Source organism: Orcinus orca, chromosome 4 (assembly GCF_937001465.1).
Source record: "Orcinus orca chromosome 4, mOrcOrc1.1, whole genome shotgun sequence".
Lineage (NCBI taxonomy): Eukaryota > Metazoa > Chordata > Mammalia > Artiodactyla > Delphinidae > Orcinus > Orcinus orca.
The window spans coordinates 74435192-74455480 of NC_064562.1; the positions used below are offsets into that span (position 1 = coordinate 74435192).

General features: G+C 33.9%; 1 protein-coding gene across 1 annotated transcript in view; it reads right to left on the bottom strand.

Annotated features, from left to right (window-relative positions):
- The window catches only part of ADGRL3 (adhesion G protein-coupled receptor L3), an 868464-nt gene that overhangs the window by 672705 nt on the left and 175470 nt on the right, over nucleotides 1-20289 (bottom strand). The gene's annotated exons all lie outside the window — the stretch shown is intronic.

A 20289-nucleotide genomic window follows, 5' to 3' on the forward strand; every position in this document is an offset into this window, starting at 1 on the left:
GCTAGGAGTCTACAAATAGTACCACTTACAGAACTGTGCCCTTTTATTAAACATATAATAATAAGAAATGTAAATAGTTACTATAATACTAAGTGCAATTAAGACTGAGTTCCTGTCACACATGGAAAAACTTATCAAAGCCTATGAAATTTTTGTTTCCTTTCCAAGTGGAATTGTTCATTCACTGTAAAATCAAGTCGTTTTTTAATTTGCCAATATTTTTGTATTCTCCATGATGAACAAGTAGCAATGTTTCCAAAGACTTGACATCTACATTCCCTCCTCAATTAATCCCATCTCTTTTCAAAGAGGTAAGTAGTTACTATGAAAAGTATTCAAGCCCCAGTCTGGGAGAGGGTTTAGCAAAAAACTTCTGGTCAAGTGGAGTGCATTGTAAGCATACGCACCACATCTTTATTTGCATCTCAGTTGTCTATATATGTATATATCATCACTTTCTATTTTATTCTCATGAGTATTTCAAATATTTTTAATATTCTTTTGTAGTATTAGGACACTACTAACATACTAGAGTTCTAAAAAGACAAAAAGCTTTTTATTTAAGGCATTATTTAATCATGATTCTGATACTTTTTGAAAAAATTATTGAAAACATGAATAGATTTTCCCTTTGACTGATATTAACCAAACATTTTTTGCCAAGTAAAAAGGTAAACATGTTATCAATTTAGACCAAACTACTTATATACACTATCAGGATTTTTAAATTTCATTCAGAGTGATGATAAAAAATTGATGGATTGAAAGTTTCCACTTCTTAGCAGTAACACCTAGTTGAGGCATCCTCTATTAATAAATATTAAAGCCAGGATAAAGAAATGTCAAATGATATGATTCTAAACTTTTTCAGATAAGTTGTTTTAAATGTAAGTAAGTAATTTTTTACAGACTACAGATTTATTCTTGTATTTCTGCAGACCAAAAAGTTAGCTGCAATTGGAAAAAAGCAAGGTACTATTCCCCTCATAGTAGCTGAACAGGAAAGACTACAGATGCATGTACCCCACAATGACAAGGTTTTTTGGGGGGTTTTTCCCCACAAAGCTGCTTCCTTTCTCTAGAACATTCCTCTTCAGTCCCCAGGGAGGCCTTCTCTGAACCTATCTCGGATAGGCTTTATATTATATATTACATATATACTCTTTATTACTATAATGGCCTCAAAAATATTTTTCTTTTCCTTAGAGAAGTTATTTCAGTTTGCTATTACACATTAATTAGTGAAATTACTTGAGTGATGTCTATCTCTGCCAATAGACTATAAACACCATGGTACCAGGAACTTGCTGACTAATACATATACATTAACTAAAACAGAGCACAGAGTAGGTGTTATGGAGTAAATTGCTCCCTTCCAAAATTCATACATGATTGTGTTTGGAGATGGGGCCTCTAAGAAAACAATTAAGGTTAAATATCATGAGGATGAAGCCCTGATCTGATAGGATTAGTATCCCTACAAAAAGAGATACCAGCGACCTCCCTCCCTCTCTCTCTCTCCGTGAAAATGTAGGGAGGAAAGGTCATGTGAGGACAGTAAGAGGGCAGCCACCTACAAGCCAGGAAGAGAGTCCACACCAGGAACCAAATAGACAGGCACTGTGAGATGGGGATTCTAGCTTACAAAATTATGAAAAAATAATTTTTTGTTGTTTAACCCACCCAGACTATGGTATTTTGTTATGGCAGCCTGAGCTGACTAATACAGTGGATAACTAAAAAGATGTATTGAATGATTGACTGAATAAGTGAATGAATAAAAGATAGGAAAAACAAAAACCTTTTCTCTAAATTCATGAGAAAGAACAGCATTTAATGTAACTTTTGGCACTTGCCAGCCTTTATTCACTCTACCAAAGGTAAAAAATGTGACTTATCTAACTGATGAGTTTAGGGAAGAACCTGGCATACCCGGCTAAATTATTTTCCCTCTTCCATCTGTGGGCAGCCAGGCACACAAAGGAAACACAGATTCTAGTGTATTATTCCATACCATAAATTTTACAGTGGCATCACCCTACATGGGGAGGCCTGTATGTACCCCTCTGAGCTTGACACCGCTTAATTCCGGGATGCAATGTTAGGGAGCTAACATTGCAGCTATATGCATAAGCTACATTCTCCAGTCACTTTAATCAACATTTTGACCCCCATCTACACAAATATTCGCCTAGCTCTCACCCTGATTAAACCTCACATGTGGAAAAAAACACGCTACTTTGGGGGCATATCAAATCCATGTAGATGATATTACTATTGTTTCAAAATAGAATGGGTCATCAAATATTCACATCATCAATGAGAACTGATATAGAATTTAAAAAAATAATTTGGGATACATAAGTGTTTAGTGTTGAAGTACTAATTTTTGTCATGCAGGTAGACATTATACTTTGCATTTCAATAAACAAACAACCCCCCCAATAAAAATAAAAAAACAAAAATCAGAAAATAAAAAAGGTCAGGGTTTGGCAAACTACAGCCCACAAGATTAATCTGCCACACTGCCTGTTTTTGTACAACCCACAAGCTCAGAATGTTTTTTTATATTTTATAATAGCTAAAAGAAGAATATTTCATGACATGTGAAAATTATATGAACCTCAAATTTCAACATCTACTTAAGTTTTATTGGAACACAGCTATGCTCATTTTTTAGCATATTGACTACAGCTGTCATTGCACTATGACAGCAGAGTTCAGCAGTTAGGACAGACACCACATGTCCTGCAAAGCCTAAAATGTTTACTATCTGGCCCTTTATAGAAAAAGTTTGTGGATATCTGCAACAGACCAATGGTCTGTAAAATGATGTTTAATTTTAAAATCTGATCCATTGGCATTCTTACATGACTAAGTATTCATAGAGAAGTACTTAATCTATGTTATTGATTCAAATATACGTTACAAGTTTTTGAACTATTTCATGAGAAGTATTAGCCTAATTAGCATTTTCTGTATTTAGAGATGAAGATGTAGAAAAATATTTGTTCTTATTTTTACTTATTCTTGTCAAAAATGTCACCAGATCACATGCTCCTTAAAGCATATAAATTCAGACAGTGACAAACTTAGCATAACTAAGCCTATAATAGGTGCTCAATAAAGCACCACTACCATCATACAAGAAAAATTCCTTACCTGAGCAGGTCTCTACTGTTTCTACAGCACAAACATTACCCAGTCATGCCTATATATATGTAACACATTTGTTTTCCAGCATATGCTAAATATTACATTTCTATAAAAAATGAGACAGGAATGTAGCATAACAGTTTAATGATTATTATCCCCATTTGTGACCAAAGTGTATTCTTCAAAAATAAATCTGCAAATACATTTTATGTTTAGCGATCAGTGTCTTCAACTACTTTTTACTGTACCAATTTTTTTATGTGTCCAATGTTTTGTGTTTTGGGTTTTTTTTTTGCTTTTTGGCCGTGCCGTGTGGCTTCAGGATCTTAGCTCCCCCAGGGATCGAACCCAGGGCCCCGACAGTGAAAGCCCAGAATCCTAACCACTGGACCGCCAGGGAATTATCTTTATGGGTCCAGTGTTCTTAAACACCTTGAATTACTCCATCTCATTTCTTCCTTGAGACTCTTTTCATGTTGATGATAAAAATTAACTTAACAAAAATGGAATTTTAAACAGTTGTCCTAACCTAAATATTCAAAATGAAAGCTTATAAGCAAAAGTCCAGTACTACAATTCTATCTACACATTTTCTAAAAAATTTTCAGTGAAAAAAAATCTTCTTCCATATGCATTATCATGAGTTCCCTAAAGTCAGATTCTGCAGATGTGTTAAAAATGAAAATCATAAATAAATTTTAAAAACGTAAAAGGTACTATAAAAATAATCATTTAAAACCTAATGAAAACACAGCATCCACATGAGAATTACAACAGACCTTTCAGTGTACTGCACAAACATGTGACATACTATTAAGCAAATATAATTAAGGACAAGGGAGCTGGACCTTTTTTTTTTTTTTTTTTTTTTTGGTAACTTTAGCTGCACATATGGAGCATTTTGTTTCACTTCTGGTTTACTTTCTTTTAATCAAAGACCCCCACTGTAATGCCTTCACACAGGGCTCAGTGTTGTGGTTACCATGGAAACCATAATTCTGAATGTCCTAACTTGTGTGATTAAAATTTAACACAAAGTAACATTGAAAGTCTCCCTCATTTCCACTACCACCAATATCCAATTCTAATTAGTAGCACAATAACTGGTTTGGAAGGAATAAAGAGCTCTGACTACTATAGCCTCACATCGCCAGTTATTCACAGGGAATCTCATGGACAATCTATAGTGATGGCTCTCTTTTACAAAATGCCAGGTTTAAACAGGAATTATTTCTAGTTGACTTTCTAGTCTTCTGTACAAAACAAAGTATATCATTTTTCTTCTTTCTTATACTGTGAGTTTTTTTAATTCTATATTTATTTCATTTGACTATTCCACTGGAGCAGAAGCTTTTTATAATAATTATATTCATTTCTATAATTATTACACTACTTTCAGCATGGAATTAACTCTTCCAGCTATATTAATTATTAAGATACCACATATGCAAAACCTTTTTATTTAACTGAGGTTTAAAAATTCAACTAGATCTTTCCCCTTTTCTTCATTTTTAAAATGAACACTCTAATAGAAGCTGATAAACTCTCAGTACTCCATTAAGGAAATATATGCTCTCTTGCTGATTATTTTGATTTGCAGAAAATTATATTGTCTCAGGGGCACACTTGCACTGATCATGTGCCCTGGTACTCATCGCCTCTACTTAAAACTAAGTACAAATTTACTGCATTCGTCAACACAACATTTTAAATCTGGAAATTATACCCTGCCATCCTGACTGAGCTTCTTGTCTACCTTACCATATATAAGAGCAAACATGAATGACATTCTTTCTCACTTCTAAAATCCCAAAGGAAAGAGTCTAAGTTTGTAAAGCAAGTGGGAAGATTTAAATACGAAACATTTAGCACCAGTAAGATACTGCAGTCATTTAGTTCAATGATCTCAGATTTTAGGGTAGAAATTCAAGTCCATGGAAGTAAAATCCTATCTTTAATATGTACTAATAGAACCAGTACATAGTAGTAGTTTAAGTACTCATTTACTCATTTAGTATTTTTATTCATTACAAAGAGTGACATTTCTCTTATTATTAGTTGATGACTTTTTCTACTTTTATTTACAAACCTAAATACATTAAAAATATAAAGTATATATAATATTTGTAAAATAGATCTTGAAAATTAATGAGATTAGCCCAGAAGATAAAATAGGAATAAATTAATAATTCTGTTATACATTATTATCTAATATATGATTTATGTCATTTAAAAATTGGATTTCGTACGGAAAATAATCCACTTTAAAGATTGCATCTTTAACCATAAAAACACACTTTCAACATCAATGCCAAACTAGTCAGCAGTGCCCTTTTCTAAATTATATTAACTCCTATTATGAAAAATATAAAAAATCATCTCTATTCCTGTTTCACACAGTTCATTTAATGTTATTTATCTATTAGTAAAGATCTGAATACTAATTGAAGTAAGCAATTTTCATTTCAGATATCATGACATTTGAATAAAAAATAATTTTAGTATCATTGAATTCTATGGACAATTTCTATTTCCGTATACTTTCTACTTACAAGTAAGGGATTGTCCTGTCCTATAAATGGTCCATTCAGTACTTTTATTTCTAATTAGAATATGTGAATAAATTCAAGTAACCCTAGTATACATTATTCTTTCCTTTGCAATAAGAAAGAAAAAAGGACTTGTGTTGGGGCGGGGGGCAGTCAGGGAGACAGTTGTAGAAGGAGAAAAAGCACATGCAAAAGAGAAGAAGGGAAAAAGAAAGAGAGGTTTCCTTTATTTAAATGTTCTCTACATCAGATATGATTTGCTAATTTAAATGAACATTCGATTTTCACAGATCCTTTGAATATGCTGGTTCATATTTCAAGGGTATACTAAGGAAGTCAAACATGTGTTTTTTAAAAAAAAAAGGTGTTCTACCAGTGGTTCCATATATGGTGTGAGAGGACAAAAGTACAGAGGAAGCCAAAAAGGTGGAGTGGCCAGCCAACCTAGGGAAGCCAGGAAAGGCAGAAGAGAAGATGCTACTTTACCAGGTATTAACTGAATCAGACTAAGGTTGATGGATAGGATTATCATGAATTAAACTTGCTAACCAAGTCCAGATGATGACTTTAAATATGAAATCCTTTGCCATGTTTTAAATGTTAAGAGACAAGAAAAAAGATAACTTACCTCAATGAAAAAACTACGCTGTTCAAGTTGAGCTGTGGTGCCATTTACTGTCAATACATTTACAGAAACTAATAATTCTCACCCTCTGATATCTAATGAAGGGTCTGCTTAAATGGATATTTTCAATCGATCAAAATCCAAATTCAAAGCTAAAATCTCATATTTTATATGGAATTTTATATTTCCAAAGTCTGATTTCTTACTTAATAAATTATCTCATTCAACTATTTCTTAATTTTAACTCTTAGACATTTCACAAAGGATGCTGACAAATTTTCAGGATTGTAGTTTGAGTGAAACATTGTTCAATGAATTTTTTCTCAAGGCAAAATAAAATATAGCAAAACTAACATTACCTTGTTATTTCACCATTCAGAATCTAACCTGCTGGGTGTGATAAAGTCTTCTAAAATACTATGAAGAATGGTTCATTCCAGAGCTTCCAACAGTTCCAGATTTACTTACCTGTTCAAAATATGGTTTGCTATGGTTCTCCAGCGACTGATTTATTACTCATCCATTCTATTTCTACAACTATACACTCAAAGGATCTTTGGAGTACAATACAGGGAAGAAGTAGAATCTTTAAGTTTTAAAATCCCTTCTTTGAAGAAATGATCCTTAAGAGATAAGAGATTCAACATAGCCCTCTGGAGCCTGAAAAGACCAGTTACTATTTTTACAAAAGATTAGCAACTCCTGCAGTTATTCAAATTTTCCCAAGATAGGTACTCATATGTGGCACTTACAAAACATAAGGAACAGAACAGGACTAATCTCAACCAGCATCTTAGAAACAGTGGTGTTCCAGCTCTACAGTGCAAAGGAAGAAAAAAAAGTTTGGTGAGGAAATAGACAACATAGCTAACTAGGAATTGAGAGGTAGGAAGATGCTGTGAAATTCACAATTTTCTGGAGGATTCAGGTGGTCTCTGAAGGAGTTTTAAAAAGCAAAATCTCCAGAGATCATGTGCTTTCATATTTTCATATCCCCACATTTGCACCCATTTCCCTTTTGGATATCTTTTTTTTTTACTGTTTGGTTTTTAATGCTGACCAGACCACAGAAATGGAGGGTAATTCTGCTTCAATCACATTGGTCCTATTCCTTAATTTCTTTTGTAAAATTATTTAAAATTTGAAATTGAGAAAGTTCTGTGAGAAGAACAAGAAGACAAAATTGTTACGGGGGAAAAACACAGAAGTTATACTAACATGCAAAAAAGAAAAAGTTTGTTGCTTTAAAATCCTAACTTTATACAATTTTGTAATAACTGGTAAATGACGATGCAATGATTTGATGATAATTTTTATATAAGTGAACTCCTAGAAACTGCACTATTGCTGTTGTTGTTATACATTATTTTATACTTTTAACATATCTTTATTATATTGGAAACTATGAAATATAAAACCTTATTCTACTAAATCAAATTTCCATTCATCTCAGTGGGTAGTCTCTTCTTCACTAGGTCAATGGATTATTAAAAATTTCATGAAAATATGTTTCCTAGTACCTGGGACATAACAGACACTCAGTGATGTGAATTTGAATGTGAGAAGCATCAAAAACACCAGTCAGGGACTTCCCTGGTGGTCCAGAGGTTAAGACTTCACCTTCCAATGGAGGGTGTGCAGGTTCAATCCCTGGTCAGAGAGATAAGATCCTACATGCCTTGCAGCCAAAAAAAACAAAACATAAAACAGAAGCAATATTGTAAATTCAACAAAGACTTTTAAAACGGGCCACATCAAAAAAAATCTTAAAAAAAAAAAAAACACCAGTCAAAGCACTGCATGAATACATGTTATTGGTGTCAATTTATAAACTAATTTAGTAGCTGGAAAATACGTAAATTTATAGTTAATTTATAGTAACTACATTATACATTAATGTAACAACAATAAAATTTTCCTCCTAGATAAGTTACAAGTTGGATGTTACAAAAAAGTCAGTGACGGGGGAAAGCCAAAAGTGTCTTGGTTACTTTTCATATTTACCTATATTATACAATATGTTGTCAGAGATCAAAGCCCTTCAAATGATAAAATACTCAAGAATTCAGTTCAGAGTCAAGATGGCAATGATTTTCCAATATAAGTCAAAATAAGAAACCTCTCCTTCCAGATTAGTATAATAGATGTTTTAATGTAACTTGATATATGTACATTCTTTAAAAAGTTTCAAAGTACCCAATTTTTGTTGCTCTATGGCATTACCAAAGATAGTAAAAAATGTGGTTTTTTTACTTTAAAGACTTTACCATCATTAACGGCAGAAATGGGCCAGCACTTTGAGTTTGCATTCTAAATGTATTAACGATGAATATGCATAATCGGAAAAAATCTAATGCTATTTAATTCATTTAAACTTTTTTAGAAGTTTACTTTCTGCTATAACTAAAGTTAAAAGAATTTTGTTACTGGATATCACATACGTACAGGAAATGTGGCAAGCATTTGAGTGAAAGGCACAATGTAAGTAGTCTTTCACAAATAAATCCTTTCCCTCTTTAGCTAACATAGGCTATAAGTAAATGCAATTTGGAAATAATCTCAGTTCAGATGTGATCTTCAATTTATGGCGAATATAGTTTAGTGGAGACTCCATTAGCTCATTATTCCTTGTTTGTCTATTAGCATTAGCCCAAGGTGCTCTCTTAGAAGAAGGGATAAAAAAGCAATTAGTGTTACTCTTTCTAAACCAACAGTTGAGCTATTCCCCACCATATCAATGTTTTCTAAATTATATTAAATTTATTCCTTGGATTCTATTGAAGTTCATACCAATTAAAATATTTTCAGCTATCACTTTCTTATCTATTACAAATGGGTTGCAATTGGCTATTTCTTAAATGAAAGCTCTAATTCATTGTGATATTTTGCTGAGTGGGTTTAACCTATTATAGCCCTCATTTTTTCTTTTTTTTTTTTTGGTACACAGGCCTCTCACAGTTGTGGCCTCTCCCGTTGCAGAGCACAGGCTCCAGACGCGCAGGCTCAGCGACCATGACTCACAGGCCTAGCCACTCCGCGGCATGTGGGATCTTCCCGGACCCAGGCACGAACCCGTGTCCCCTGCATCGGCAGGCTGACTCTCAACCACTGCGCCACCAGGGAAGCACCAATAGCCCTCATATTTTTATTATATTTATTGCATAGGATTAACCTAATAGTATATTTTAACTGCAGCTAGAAACAGTCCAGTTGAGATAGAAAGCAGCTGAAATAACATAATACAATAAAGCAAAATTGTTAGAAGTGATTTGTATAGGATTTTGCCCAGGGATAACTTTTCAGAAGCTATATATTCAGCAAAGGTTTTATAATACACTTCCTCTGCTCTTTCCCTATTAGCAATTCTTTTCGAAGGTAGTATCAGAGGGAATTATTGCTACTGTATTTACTGATACAGGTATAATGATAAGAAGCATTCATTGTCTTTGGATATTTATTTGTGCCCAGAATAAATATCCAAACTTTCATTTTCAACTACTTATCACTAGATTATCCATAAAATGACAATCCAAAATATTACTAATTCAGTGTATTTAATCAGGGATGAAATTAAATTGAAATGAAAAAGAACTCTATTAAAAACTGCATTTGTGGAATAATTAATAACATCAAGGATTTCTTCACTCATGGCTGAGAACACTGAGACACAATATAAGAAAAAGTGTCTACAAAATTCAGTTTCTTCATTCAAATTGACAATGGAGAGTTTACATGATTATACATGCATTACCACCAAGTTTTAAGAAACTCTAGCCATTCACAATTTTTGGCAACAAAGCAGCAAACAACTGCCTGCTTCCATTACACTTTTAAGAGGCAATTTGAGAAGCTACTCCCCAGGAATTAAATTTTGTGGATAAACATTTTAGCTTATTGCATTATTGTTCTCAGAATATTGAAGGCAGCACTAAGCCAAACCAAGAAATCTAATTTCTTTATTTCTTTTTTTTCTTAAACAATTAAATTTTCCTCCACTAACACATCTTACGACTCAAGAAAAAAATGCATATAATGTGTATGAGATGAACTAGAAAGATATAAAAGAAACTTTTATTTAAGTGTAAAATTTATAATGTTTTAAAGAAGAAAAATGTAGTCCTCCTGAGCTAAATAAGTTCTAAAGGTATATATTTCAAAGGTTCGTATAAAAATTCAGTGGAGAAAGTTCAGTATTTGGAATTTCATCAATGCTGAGAGCACTGGTGTTTGCAAAAAGTTCACAGAAGATGGTAGCTATCAGTTCTAACCCTCTATTTCATGTTTCTTATCTGATGGTTTTATCCCACCTTTAATGAAACTCTCACACTTCCAAGAGATGTTGTTCTTTAAAAAAAACCAGTATCACAATAATAGCTATATTATTAGGTCTCTACTAAATATATAATAATATTAAAAGGGTCTCTTAATGTACTTAAATTTCCTCAAGTATCTTTACCTAATACTCTATCACCCAGGAAAATTATACTCCCCAGAACAAAATATTCACTATTTTCTAATGAATACTCTAAGAATATCTGTTCTCTGAGAATGTCCATTCTCTGTTCTCCAGTAGTAAAATCCTTCCCATATGCTACCAATTCTGCAAAGCTTTACTAAGGCTTTTTATTCAGAATTACTTACTTCCTTTTTCTCATGTTTCTATTATAGTATTTAGGACATTATAATGTATCTAGTTTTACATGTTTCTGTATCCCCAGCTAGACTTGTGATTTTCTCTATGTCAGGACAGCACCATCATTCCAGAACACAGCAGAGGTCTTACGCACACTAGACACTAATATAATATGTACTAAATTTTTTAAAAGCAAATTAAAATTAATGTTTTAATCTTCATTCCTCTTCAAGATTTACGATGACATTCTTTAGCATTTGAAACATGTTACTTAATGTAGTAGTTATTCTGCATTAAGCAAATGTAACCAAAGATGATGTTTTTAATCAGTCTCCTTTTCTTGTGATTATATAAGCTTGAAATTGTTTAGGAAAAAATGCATATTTATTCTGAAAAAAGTTGAGAATTTATTATGAAGCCTGTGTTTCGTAATTAATGGGAGGCACTAATTCAATAAGTTTTTATTGACATTAGAAATTCTGGAAAAATCTTAAAATACAATTTTCAATAAAGATCTCTAACACTAAAAAATGGGGATATCAATTTATATTTACTCATGTAAATACTTAATATAAAACAAAATCCAGAATTTTTCAAATTACTTAACTTTTTAAAAATAATAGGGAAATTAATGATTCTATAATAGCCAAGCTTTCTAGAATACCTAGTGGATTTCTTCCAAGCACCAAAACTGTTTTTCAAAGTTACATGTATTTTTTAAAAGTCTTTTAAAATGTACTGTATATATCCGTGCTTTCTGACAAAGTATATTAAACACACACAAATGAACTTTTCTTTCTCAATGACCCAATATCACCACAGAATTGCAGTATCCTATTTTTTTTAAGAGCAAGAAGGTCCTTTATGGATAATCTAGTACTACCCTCACTAACTGGACAAATGAGAATACTATAATCCAGAGAGATTATATGATGTGCCCTAGGTCTCACAGCAAGTTAATGGCAAGACCAGGCCTAGAGGGAAGGTAACCTGATCCAGAGGTGTTCCTAATAGAAACCACATTTGTAAAATATGTATAATTCAAAGGCTCTTAGATACATATGGCAACTTTGCTCTGACATATAATAGATCCAGACTGCTACGTTTACCAAATTTTTTATGATGACTTTCAGTGGTTATTTGGTCCCCATCCTTAATATACAGATTCATGTTTAGTTTTTAGTATTTCTACTTTTTATAATTTTTATTTTCATCTCCTGGGTCTTGGATGCTAGACGACCAAATTTCTTAGAACATATTGTAAACTATTTTCTCAATGAGGGTCTTTTCTATGTAAAAAGTGCTTTAGTTAGAATAAAACAGTTCATGTTGTATCCAGTGCAGAAACAGTTAAGCTGCAGTTCCTGTGGTTAGTTGTTTGGGGATCACTTACTAACGGAAACAAGACACATTCTTAAAGAAAAGTGAAAAATATCATGGAAGGAAAAATCATAAAAGCAGCATTTTCCACTTGGATGATATAATTTTTCCTACTTAAATTCAGAGACCAATAAAAGTAGGTCCTGCCATAGTCAAGCTAGTGTTAAAAAACTAACAGCTTAACTTAGCATTTGAAGATTAATGTTTCTGCACAACAATTTATATGATAACAATATCACATAAAATACAAATAAAATAGAAGCAAAATACAGATAGAAATATGAACAATAAAAAATTAATATATACACTTATCACGATCCAGCAACCCAACTTTTAGGTATTTACCGTAGAGAAATGAAAATTTATGTGCGCACACACACACACACACACACACCCCGCATATGAATGTTTATAGAAACTTTATTTTCACCAAAAATTAGAAACAACCCAAATGTCTTCAACAAGTGGATGGATAGTTGAACCGTGAGTCATCTGTACAACAGAATTCTGCCCAGCAATAATAAATGAATGAATTATTGATATACTCCAAAACAAGTAAAAAAGGCATTATGATGAGTGAAAGAAGTTAGTTTCAAAAGGTTACTTACTGTATGATTCATTTATATGATATTCTGAAAAATGTGAAAATATAAGAATGAAGAACAGAATTGTGGTTGCTAGGGGTTAGAGACACAGGCAGAAAATGACCACAAAGGGGCAGCATGGGGGAATTTTTAGGTGATAGAACTATTTTGTATCCTACTTGTGGTGATAAAAACACAGTTCTATACAAGTCTTAAATCTCGTAGAATTGCATGCAAAAGACAAAACAAAACAAATACTATAAGCATAGATACCCAAATCTATAAAGACAGACAAATAACACTCATTATTTGCATGGGTATACACATTTAATAAAATTCCTCCAGTATTTACAAATTCCTAAGTATTTTAAACACATACAGGCAATGAAAATTTTTTAATGTATATATTCAATTTAAAAATTATAAAAAAAATCCCTCTCCTGCAAAAAACAAATAAAATCAATAGTCAATAATGAACTATTTTTAGCTTTTTAGCTGTGGCACAAAACCCCAATCTATAAATATTTATGGCCTAGAGCAGATCTCTCTATATTCAACATAGCATCCCTGATTTAGGTAGAAAAGACCAGTCTTTTTGAACCATCATATTATTTTCAATGCCATAAATTAGAGGCAGCACTGGATAGTTTAAGGTAAAGAAGGTCTGGTCAAGTATAAGGTTCAGGACACAAGATTCTGTCCAGGGCACTGCCGGCTCAGGGTTTACCCATCAAAATAAGAAATAATGGAAAGTCAACATACAATTGTCCTAGAGGTTTGACTAAACTAGTATACTTCCCACATAATGTCCAAACTTAAGATTAACTATTATGTCAGGAAAAAACTGTATATCCATTTATAGTTTATTCTCAACTAGTCTTTTTGTTTTATTTTTAATGTACTGAGTTTAAAAAAAAAAAAAAACATGTTCAGGTATTTTCAAGATGAAAAAAACTAAAGGAGGTCTGGTTGCATTCCAGTATTATAGTGGACACTACCTTGTTTGCCAAAGCAGGAAAAGTCATAGGTGTCCAAAAAAGAGGAGATGAAGAATAAACTTTGCTTGCTCAGCTAGTCAGTCTCTCTTATCACACAATTTATGTATAATTATTTTGAATGCTCAAAGTTTTTGAATTTTGTTTTCATTATATTTTACTTTCATTTTAGAGATTCAGCACTATTCTGAAATATGAATGTTTCAGGTTTAGGGTGATGAGTGTGGTAAGTTATAAAGTGACATGCTACTATATATAGAAATTGAAATTTGTAACAATTATCAAAGAAAATATATTTTTAATTGAAAATGATTTTCTACCTTACAAAGATTTTAATACATTTCCTAAATGGCAGGCTTTTATCAGACATTTAAAATATAACATTTGGGGCTTCCCTGGTGGCGCAGTGGTTGAGAGTCCACTTGCCAATGCAGGGGACACGGGTTCGTGCCCCGGTCCGGGAAGATCCCACATGCCGCGGAGCAGCTGGGCCCCTGAGCCATGGCTGCTGAGCCTGCGCATCCGGAGCCTGTGCTCCACAACGGGAGAGGCCACAACAGTGAGAGGCCCGTGTACCGCAAAAAAAAAAAAAAAATATATATATATATATATATATATAACATTTGAAAATGACTAAGTAAAGAAGGTCAGTATTTAGGTAAATTGAGAGCTTATGGCAATGAGACCTTCTGGAAGGAAATTTTAACAATATGTATCAAAAGCTTTAAAAAGAGTCATAAACTTAAACCCAATAATTCCACTGCTAAAAATCTATTCAAGGAAATAATCACTTATATACCAAAAGACTTATATAAATATACATTTATCTCAGTTTCTCTCAGTAGTATTTATGTTGAGTAAAATACAGTACAATGCTAGTAAGAAGGTACTTGCCCACTTATGAGGCTATGAATATGTTTATGTATATTTATTTATTTAAAAAGATAACTAAAAATTTACACAAAAACATTAACCGCTGCTTCCTCTGGGTATGGGGTTATGGATAATAAACTCTTTCTTTGAAATATTTCTAAATTTTCTATAATGAGTATACATTGATTTTATAATATCTAATAAACATTTTAATGATTAAATTTTAAATTTTTGATATTTTAGAACAAAAGTTTTAACAAAAATGTTTAGTGAGAAAAGCAAAAATACTGATTCAAGGATATTCAGTAATTGGTTATAACTTCTGTAACCATTATAAACCTTTATTAAAAATAGGTTGTATAGGGCTTCCCTGGTGGCACAGTGGTTGAGAGTCCGCCTGCCGATGCAGGGGACACGGGTTCGTGCCCCAGTCAGGGAAGATCCCACATGCCGCAGAGTGGCTGGGCCCATGAGCCATGGCCGCTGAGCCTGCGCGTCCGGAGCCTGTGCTCCGCAACAGGAGAGGCCACAACACTGAGAGGCCCGCGTACCGCAAAAAAAAAAAAAAAAAAATAGGTTGTATTTTTGTTTTGGTGAAATAAGTATTATTGTTGTTTTGTATAGACTCCATTTGCTATTCTTGCTTCACTGCCCATTCTATGGTTTAGATGGTGGCTGACTTTTGCCTTGCAAAACTGACTGGCAGCTATCATTCCAATGCCAGACTTATATTTATGCAAATTTCCAAAGGTCACCATTTATGCATGTAAATTCTGAAGGGCACTAACTATACAGCTGACAGATTCTGACAGCCACTTTATCTCCAAGAATGGGATAAGCAGGGATGACTGTCTGAATAATTAATGTGCTTTTGCTCTGCCCATGGCCAGTTTCTACATCCTGCACTTTCTGACTGTGGTTTTGAAATTAATTAGAAAATGTAAATTCATAGCAAGTCAAAATATTTTTTAATTCCTATAAACAATTGGGTAAAGAAGTGAGACATTAATGACCTTCAGTTTAAGGTGTTGTATTTTTAGAGATCATTTCTACCTAAAGATAAAAATTAACATCTAGCTCTGGACTTTATTTCTGTAAAACACAAGCATTATTATTTCTGTGAAACCATTAACTATTTCTGTAAAAAAACACACACAAAGAACCCTGCTCCCTAAAGCTCAGTAAAAGGTGTCACTATCCATGGGGTTGCCAGTTTCAAGCCTGAGACTTGTCCCACTGAGACTTCAACTCTCACTAATCAAATACAGTCACTAAGACTTGTCAGTTTTACTTTTTAAACACATAGTCTCGAATGTGTTACTACCACTCGATCCCCGGTGGTGTTGCCTTAAACCAGATCTTTATAATTCCTTACATGAGATATTGCAAATATTTCCCAGATAATCCTCCTTTCCTCTAGTCACACGGCCCCCCACACTGCCTGCTTCCAGAATTAACTTTCTAATATCCAAATCCATGAGCAAGGCCAGTGGTACAATATAAAAGACACAGAAAAGTAGAAATTAAAAGGATGCCGTAAAGAGGAAATATTTAAAATCCATTAACTAATGGGATGAGACAATAAACAGAATTGTGTGTAATGTGGTATTATATGATCTGGAGAAAAATAAAGCAAGAGAGGAGGGCAGCGAGTGCCCCCAGACAGTTTCAATTTTAAGTAGGTTGTTCAAGGAAGGATGCCATGAGAAGAGGATATTTGAAGCCTAGGAAATAAGCCATGGGTATAACTTGGGAGCGTGTGATTGGTAGAAGGAGCTAAGGCTCCTTCGTAGAGCGGCCTCTTGTGTTCAGCAAACGGAAATGGCGTCTGGAGGGCAGGGGAGGTTGAGGGTAGAAAGAGGCTCTCAGGGCTGTACAGTGAAAACAGTGGAGCAAGAAAAACAGGAGAATGTTGTAATTCTCCGGCCAAGAGGGGATTGCAATTTGGACCAAGGTAGTAGCCGAAGAGGTGCTCAGTAGCTAATGAATGTGCAATGTAGGTGAAAGAAAATTCAAGATGCACTTCAAGCATTTGTGCCTATGGAATTGGAAGAATGGAGCCATTAACCAAAACTTGTGTGGGCATGATGTTCCTGAATTGGTTTTACTATTTTGAAAACTTGATTTGATGCTTTGTGGTTGAATCCATACTAAGAGGTCATTTACTGTGGAGAATATATCTTCTCCAGTATATCTTTCCTTAAAGGTTCAAAAAATTAGTTTTTTTAAAAAACATTAAGTGTTTATAAGTGCTTAAATATACCTAGCTCTATCCTAAATGATATGTGGTAGACGGTTTTGTTAATCCCATATTTCTAATAAAGAAATGGAAACAGCGAGAGGATAAGTAACATCCTGAAGGTCATATATAGAATCTGTTTTCAAAACCTGACCTCTTGGGTTTCCCTGGTGGCGCAGTGGTTGAGAGTCCGCCTGCCGATGCAGGGGAAACGGGTTCGTGCCCCGGTCCGGGAAGATCCCACATGCCGCGGAGCATCTGGGCCCGTGAGCCATGGCCGCTGAGCCTGAGCGCCCGGAGCCTGTGCTCCGCAACGGGAGAGTCCACAGCAGTGAGAGGCCCGCTTACCACAAAAAAATTAAAAAAAAAAAATTAAAAAAAAAAACAAAAAAAAAAACCTGACCTCTTTAGTCTGCTTCCTCTCAGGTGTTTTTGGTTTTTTTGTATTTTGTTTCTAAAGAAGAATCTAGAGTTTCCCGGGGCTGATAGTGGTGGAGGGAATGACTACAAAGGGGCACAGGAGAACTGGGGGTGAAGGATATATTCTATATCTTGATTTTGGTGGTACGTTCTCACACAACTTTATGCATCAAAATAGAATTGTACATTACATAATTATATATCAATAAACCTGATTTTAAAAAATAATCTAACAAATAGCATAAATTAATGCATGTTGGAAAAACAAATATTTTGTCCAAAGGCAAAACAAATCCCTCATACTACATAATTTGTTCTAATACTTTTTTTTTTCTGGTTAAAATAATGTTTTTCATGTCATCTTCCAACAGTATTTGGTGATAAAGTAATACAATTTTATTTGTTGCCATATAATTTATCTTGTGTGATTTCAACCATTTTTACCACAGCAGGAAGAACTAGGGATTTTTCCAATGATTTCATTCCTTCCCCCCAGGAAATCTCAAATAAGGCTTCTAAACATTTATCATAAATTTAGTGAAAATTTGTAAATGATTAGATTGAGCATGACTTCAAACATTGCTGAAAAACCCAGAGAGGTGTGCACTCGTGTTCCAGATGTTATTAAAAATCTTGCTATTAATGATGCTGTGTACTATATATACTATATTAATGATGTACTATAGTACATATAGTACTATATGTACTATATATACTATATTAATGATGCTGTGTACTTATACCGCAAGACAAATATGTCCTTAGGCCAAGTTTAATCACATATGGTATGAGATTATTTTGTTTTTGCTATCCTTAATAAATCTGAGTAGCTTATCAATGTTTATCATATAATAACTCTGAAAATATCCCTTAATAGGAATAGAGAAAACACCAGCTCTACCATTTTTTATTGTTGACTTATGCATGTATTGTTTAAATATGAGAACCAGTCTAGTTTAAATTTGGCAATAATTACATGTAATGCACTTATCCAAACTCATGTAACATCAGTACACCAAAATACTCTTAAAAACAAACACTGCTAGGGCTTCCCTGGTGGCACAGTGGTTGAGAGTCCGCCTGCCGATGCAGGGGACGTGGGTTCGTGTCCCGGTCCGAGAGGATCCCACATGACGCGGAGCGGCTGGGCCCGTGAGCCATGGCCGCTGAGCCTGCGCGCTCCGGAGCCTGTGCTCCGCAACGGGAGAAGCCACAACAGTGAGAGGCCCGCGTACCGCAAAAACAAAAACAAGAAAAAAAAAAAAATATACTGCTATCAAAATCCAATTAGATATCACTTGACATCCATCAGAATGGCTATAATTCAAAATGACAATAACTTTTGGCTAGAATATGATGAAATTAGAACACTCAAACATTTTGGTGGGCATGTAAAATGGTATAGCCACTTTGGAAAGCAATTTGGAAGTTCCTCAAATGATAAAACATGCAGTTACCATATGACAGCAATTCCACCCCAGGTATATACCTATGAGAAATGAATACATATGTCTACACAAAAACTTGGATATAAATGTTCATAGTAGCATTAGTCATAATAGCCAAGAAGTATAAAAAAAACCCAATGTCTGTCAACTGATGAATGGATCAGCCAAATGTGATATTATTGCTATTATCCATGCATAAAAATTAAGTCCTGATTCACACAAGGGTGAAACTTGAAAACATTACGTTAAGTGAAAAGGGCAGATACAAAAATATTGTATGATTCCATTTATATGGTAAATTCATAGCAGCCGAAGGTATATTAGTGGCTGCCAGGGGATGAGGTGAGGGAGGAATAAGGAGTAACTGCTCGTGAGTACAAAGTTTCTTTTAGGAATGAAAAAAATTTCTGGATTAGATAGTGGTGACAATTACACAACTTTGTGAATATACTAAAAACCACTGAATTGTATACTTTAAAAGGGTGAACTTACAGTACATGTATTATATTTCAATTAAAAAACAAAGAAGCAAACATTGTCAATCATTTAACACTGTAAAAATTCCTACAATTTTCCAGAAACGTCATATGTGGGGCCAGTAGCAGTCATTATATTAAATATTATAAGGCCTTTCTTTCTTATATTTCTTAATGAAAACAAGCATCAGGAGAGGTTCTGAAAATTTCTTCTCACAACCTTACAGATACCCTTGAGCACGCCATAGAGACAGCTTAATGGAAAATTAAGCATTTGTCTGGCAAACATGATATATTACATGGGCTGCTCCAAATCTACTTTTCCAGACTCGTATCTTAACATTGTTCTACCACGTGTGTAACGCTTCAGCAACAAAGTAAATATCAATCCTTCAGTGGCCATCCCTTGCTCTATATGCTCTTTCACAAGCTGTTCTGTTAGTCTGGAATGCATGACCTCAACTTCTCTGTCTCAACAACCTCCTCAGTGAATTTCACAGCCTCCATGAAGGTTTCAAGAGCCTCCAGCAAAAGTGAGCTGCTCCCACGTTTGTTTCCTTAGCAGTTTGCCACTGACCCTTTTAAAATGTATACAGTCATTTCTATAGAGCTTCATATCTTTCCCACCAGCATTTAATTTCTCCAAAGCAAGATGTCTAAGTTTTGCTTGGCTTAATTTTTTTTAAAAACTGATTCAACCAGCCTAAATTTATTTCTTTCACTAAGTACCAAAAAACCCATTTTATTCAAGTCAGTAAAAGAATGTCTGTAAACTTTATCTGCCAACATATAGATAGCTAGCAAATACAAATAAAGTAGATTCAATCATATCTATTCTAGAAAAGAGGGATAATATTATTTGTTTGCATTTGTGAATGTGTGCAGAAGAAAGCAGTGACAAAGAAATTAAA